At 42.2% G+C, this 5,694-nt stretch overlaps 1 long non-coding RNA gene across 5 annotated transcripts; it reads left to right on the top strand.

The window, feature by feature from the left end:
• Positions 1-752: 752 nt before the first annotated feature.
• LOC123044900 (uncharacterized) lies at positions 753-5,373 on the top strand. Of its 5 annotated transcripts, none has more exons than XR_006420679.1 (3): positions 857-1,238; positions 1,326-1,380; positions 2,149-5,373. It is a non-coding gene; the product is annotated as an uncharacterized lncRNA (long non-coding RNA). The 5 variants fall into 5 exon arrangements; XR_006420680.1 differs by having other exon boundaries at positions 858-1,238; positions 2,194-5,373; XR_006420678.1 differs by having other exon boundaries at positions 753-1,234; positions 1,326-5,373.
• The last annotated feature ends 321 nt before the right edge of the window (positions 5,374-5,694 follow it).

The raw sequence follows: 5,694 nt of genomic DNA, 5'->3' as shown, positions 1-5,694 counted from the left end.
GGTTGGGGTTTCATCCATGATTTGAAAAGGGGGAAAGCATATTTAAAACAATAATGAGGCTGACCAACTCGCATGGAGAAGGCTCCCTCGATCGCATTGCTCGTTAGCCGTTCGATGCTAGTCAGCTGGCTCTCTGGCACGCTGCCTCGCGTTGGATCTTACTTTGTTGTGTTGCGTTTTGTTTTCACTGCCTGGTCAAAATGCAGGGGCGAATGACCTGTGGGCTCATGGCGAGTGTAGATAGGCTGGGTCAAGCTTTCCTCGATGTTCGCGCGCCTCTCCACACTCGCCGCGAGCGTGCGTCGCTCTCCTCCATGTTTGTTGCTCGCTCCCATGGCTGGTTGGATGGTGCCGCTGTAAGTGGGCCTACCTTCTCTCTAGTCCGACCTGTCAGTCTTCTACTATGAATTATTTTGTGTGCGCGTGGACGTCCGGCGTTTGTACAGAGGAAGGAGAGATGGTCTGACAGGACGCACGTCCCACACATGGCGCGCGTGGAGCGGTTGGCCAAACCCTGGCGCGCACGATGCAGCTGTCAGTGCAACCGCTCTCTCAAAATGCAGATGAGACGCAAACGAAAGGCAATCAAACCACAGACATGTAGGGCCAGAAGTGAGTAAGGACCACCCGACAACCTCAGAAACAGACGCTCATCAGCATCCTCACAGCGCGTCTGCGATGTGGAGTTTTTCAGAGGAGAGAGATAAGATGGACTAACGCGTACACACCCCTCTGTGCGCATACACATCCGCTCCACGCACTATGAAGGGTAGGCCTCGTTGGCTTCTGGTCCCACACGTCGGTGTGTGGGTCGTTACCTTTCTAGCTTCGATGTTAGATACTGGAGAGAGGGGAGATGGCGTGGGCGTCTTCTCCCCTTCTTCCGCACCTTTCTGCACGCACGAGAAAGGATGAACCCATCCTGAGCCGGAGTACTCCGAGCAGTGCGCCCCTTCCCCCGTTCTCCTCCACCATGCCTGGGCTCCGCCTCCTCCGCCCGCATCCTCCTCCTCCCCTCTCTCTCTCTTCTAAACCATCGTCCTCCTCCCTCGTTGCTGGACCCTGCCCTGCTTCGCCTCCTCCGCCAGCCTCTTCCTCCTTGCCGTCGATGGTAGCGGTGTGAACGGGGGCAGCGGCCGTGATTAGCTGTGATGAGTTGACCGAGCTGGTTCCACACTAAGGAACGAACCCCCTTGACGCCATCCTCTGTGGCACTACTCTGCTGCCTCCGTTCGTCAGTTAATCTGGTTCCTTGCCTGCTCCCCTTTCTATTGGGCACTCTATTCCTCGTGGTATTTAGCCTTTCTACCTTTGTTCATGTGCAGGTTTGTGATCTCTTCCGCATTCCCCTTTCCAGGAGTTCTTGCCTTCAACGCTGAGGTGAAACGGCTCTTCCCATACTTGTCTCTAAGCAATTTGATGAAACGCTTGTGTCGAAACATACTTTTTCTTCAGTTTTGCTTCCTGCTGCTGGGTGTTACTCCTCTCGTTGATCTTTCCCGCTTTTCTCGTCGTTCTGGCATTTGAAGCTCATGTGAATGGCCTCTCGACTAAAGAAGGCGGTTATTTCTATGCCTAAGTTCTTTTGTCGGTAGAAGAATCTGTAGGGAAGAAAGAAAAAAAATACGTATGTGAATGCCAAGTTTGGATTTGCAAGAAACAACTTTATGTGAATGCCAAGTTTGTATTTGCAGCGAGCAAATGGAAGATGGCAATGCATACTGTAGCAACCATATACGTTAGCTTGCTTTTAGATTTTGAATTACTTTGTAGTTATTGAATAACCAAGCAGTAAAACATGCAAGAAAATCTTCTATTTGTTTTGATCATGCAGCCCTACTGCTCCTGAGCCCAAATCCCATGACCATGCCCCCACCTCTCCTTGAAGGAGTCTGGTTGCTAAGTTTTCTTAATCAGTATGTATGGCCTCTCCGCACATGCCCTCTCTTCGTATTTAAGAGGCCCTCAAGCTTTGTCAGTTTTCTTAAAGACATGGAATTTTAATTTTGATAGTCCCAACAACAGTGATACAGATGGAGCTATCTGTTATTTATTGTCAATCTGACATACTTTTGTCACCTTCTAGCATGTTTTAAGCTCTATGAATGAATGATGTGTGCCATGTTTTTCTTCTTCATTTTCATGCAGAAGTATTTGATATATCCTGGGTACGGATGATTGATTTATTTGCAGAATGTCCCAGAAATTGTGAATCTCGGTTTACAAGAATCAACACGAATGTTGAAACATTGATTTTTTTGAAGGTATTTTTTCCTGTTCCCAAGCATTTTCCTCATGTTTGCTTCTAAAACGTTGCTTAGCAAGCATTATATGATTCATGGAATTAACTTAGCAAGGATAATGTATCAGTTTAACTTTTGTAAAGAAGCAGACGAGCAGTGCAGTAACCCTACATTAAAATTATGAGATATGTCATAATTCCGACAACGGTTCCATATAGGAAATATAAGATACGCATAGAGAAGAGCTCAAACTGGACATTCTTTTCTTTTAGTTTCTAGAATCCTTGGCAGAGGGTGTTATATATTTCCATAAAAAAAATCAGCGACAGAGATTTAAATGTAGTAACATATGTTTATGCTTTAAAGTCCGGTGTCGAACAGTACCCATGATAAAGCTACACGGTTGGATGCTATTGATCACGTAAGGTGAGCTTATATGACTTGGTTTAACCTTTTTAGATTATGTTACCGAATATTAGGAGAACTTTTTGATATGTGTATTTGTAGAATTTGCTGATGTTTGTTGCAAAATATTGGTGGCTAGGCACTATGCTCCACATACGCAAAGTTTTCAGTTTCTATTTTCATAATTGCACCAGCCTTTTCTGTACCAACAATGTGACGCTGCACTAATATAGATTTTCACAAGCCATGGAAAAATAAATAATTTGACAATCAATAGCCTCCAGTCTACAATTGTAATTTTGTGCCCACTTTGGAGCTATTGGATGCCTGAATGTCTCACGTTCCTTTGGTGATCGTTGTGTTGTGTTCAAAATTGTAGCTTGAGAGGAGGAAAATAATTAAATAGCAGGTTGTACAGAGTTGCTACCATACCATTTCTTTGTGACTGCATGGTCTCACCGTCAATTTTCTAAAAGTATATTAGCATCTTGTTCTTGGAAGAACAGATTTTCGTTATGTACAGGAGGTCTAACCAGGCATGTAGTTTTTTTAGTCTTTTGTTCCTTTGCTTGATTTGGCGCGTGGCGTGGGCATCTGTTTCAAGTTGGGCGGCATACAATCCATGCAAGGGTACTTAGTTGTTGTATGTATGGCAGCTGCAGCATCTTGCCAATTAGTCCCCACTAAAATTAATTTATCTCTCCACCTTTTTGGCTCATGAATATCGATGCGAGTACTGTAGGTACCTAAATGCTAGAGATTACCACCCTTGAGTAGGTTTCTCTAAACAGACAATATATGGTGGTTATTTCTGCTACTGTAGGTTTTTCCATGGTTTTAATTGTGTATATGGCATATTGGCGTTCTCAGAGTTGTGGTTCTAGATTTGCTCGCTGCTCTATAGATCTATTATTTGAAGAACTAATGATATACATTGAGTTACCTCGCACCATCATTTATCCTTTCAACTGCTTGATTTGGATTTTTTTTAATGTTATCAAATAGTGTCCCTGTGTCTTAACAAGCCACCCATTTGTCGTCTGTATGTTTTGTCATTCGCAAAGTTGTTGTCTGATGAAGACAGTTTGTTGGTCGAGGTCACCCAAATTGAGTATGGTCTCTTTTATGTCATTGCTCTGCCAGAGTGCAATTTTCATTGCATGGCATACACCAGTTGCCGTTAGTTGATATGTTTGTTGAAGTTCCATTACAAGTTAAATAAATTTGTAGTGTGATATACTGATTATTATAGTTTGATAATGTTATGCGTGGATGGCCTTAGATATGTAAATAAAAACACCTTTAAGAAAACTAAGCATTCAATTATTGTTCTGTTGTGTTATTGATTTCACCGGTTTTATGTCGATCGATTAGTTCTGAAGGATTCCACATCGGGTAATTTAGATTATGTTACTAGAGTATTAGAAGAACTTCCTGATATATGTATTTAGAGCATTTGCTAAGATTTGATGCAAAATATTGATGGTCAGGCATTATACTGCGCATAAATACAATTTTTCAGTTTTTATTTTTGTTGTTGCAGCAGTTTTTGTATAGCGATAGCCAATAGTGCGACATCACACTACTCCATTTTCACAGGCCATGCCACATCTTTACATGTAAGTTTGTTCTCTATATAGTTCTCTTTCCAACCTTCACATATCCTATTTGTCATGGGATCTGGCTGCTTTACTATCTTTTCCTGGTGTGGACGATGTTATAGAGTGAGCTACCATCACTTCCCATTACTAACTGTAATCGATAAATATGTGTTCATGTTGTAAAAGTTGGATATTTGTCGAAGCCATTGTCATGTCATGCAATTACTTGCAGATCAACTATATAGTTTTGTTCGGATTATAAAGCGGAAATGATAAAACCATACAACCCTTGTGTGAGTTTCATTTGATTATTTACTTCCTCAAGTAGTATGGATATAGTGCTGCCAGGATATTAAGTATATTCATGAAGTTGTGCAAAGTTTAAAATTGGTTGTAGTATCTTGCATTTGTCAAATCCTCATATGTTGCTGGTAGTCACGCTTATGCTCAGGATATTAAGTATGCTTGTGCTATGTTGTGACTAAATAAAAGTAATGTACAGGTTTATCTTTTGTTTGCTCTACTTAAAGAGTCCAGTGTTTACCCAGAGGGCAATTATATGTTCCTACTGCTCTCTCACGTGTGAGGTCGAGAAAATCACTGATGTTTCTATTTTACTTGGCCTGCATTTTGGTTTTCAAATAGTCCTGCTTCAATTTGATATTTCTACTTGCTTTTTGTTTGGTAATATGATGTATTGTTTTCTAGCTCTAGGCCTACTTGTGTTCAAGGTTTAGTTGATTGTGTTTCTTAAGGGTGTTTTTTTAGTTAGTGGCATCAACTGCCTTTTCTTCAGGATAAGCTGACACCTAATAAGGATCATGAGAACAACAAAGATGCTAAGAGGCAACATTTTGGGGTTAAGGATATTAACAACAACAGGGCTTATGAGGCCGAAGAGAGCTCGAGTGGTGTCTTTTGGTTCTTGAAGCCTTGCCCTTTCCTGGTGGAGTAGAAGCAAAATAATTCAGAGGCTTTAAGGCCCTATTTGATAGTAAAGTATTTTCTATGTATTTCGAGAATACTTCAGTTTTTCAGACTACCACAATTTTATTTACAATCAGCTGTTTGGTTGCCCTAAAAACTGTGATTTTAATACTATAGTATTTGCTAAAACACTGTTTTTTCTCTGTTTTATAAAAAGAACCCAAGACCTGTTTTTTAAAAACAGAGCAGACAAAAGAACGATGTCGCACGTCGTCAACTTCTTCCCTGCTGACTCGCCTCCCTCTACAAAAATTATTTGCGGCCGCCGCCCTGTGCTCTTTGTAGATCCCTGCTGCATGTAGGCCTCTCTCCATGGCTCGCCGTTGTCCCATCTGCTACACGTGCAGCTCCGCCGCAGATGCGTAAGATGGCCAAGCAGCCAGTCCTCGTGCAGCTCTGCCGCTTGGTGCCGCCCAACGATTTTTTGGTCATGGCCGTTCAGCGGAGTTCACTTAGGA

The sequence above is a fragment of the Triticum aestivum genome, chromosome 2B, assembly GCF_018294505.1.
Source record: "Triticum aestivum cultivar Chinese Spring chromosome 2B, IWGSC CS RefSeq v2.1, whole genome shotgun sequence".
Classification (NCBI taxonomy): domain Eukaryota; kingdom Viridiplantae; phylum Streptophyta; class Magnoliopsida; order Poales; family Poaceae; genus Triticum; species Triticum aestivum.
Note: the sequence above shows the minus strand (reverse complement) of the source record. Positions and strands in the feature narration are given on the sequence as shown.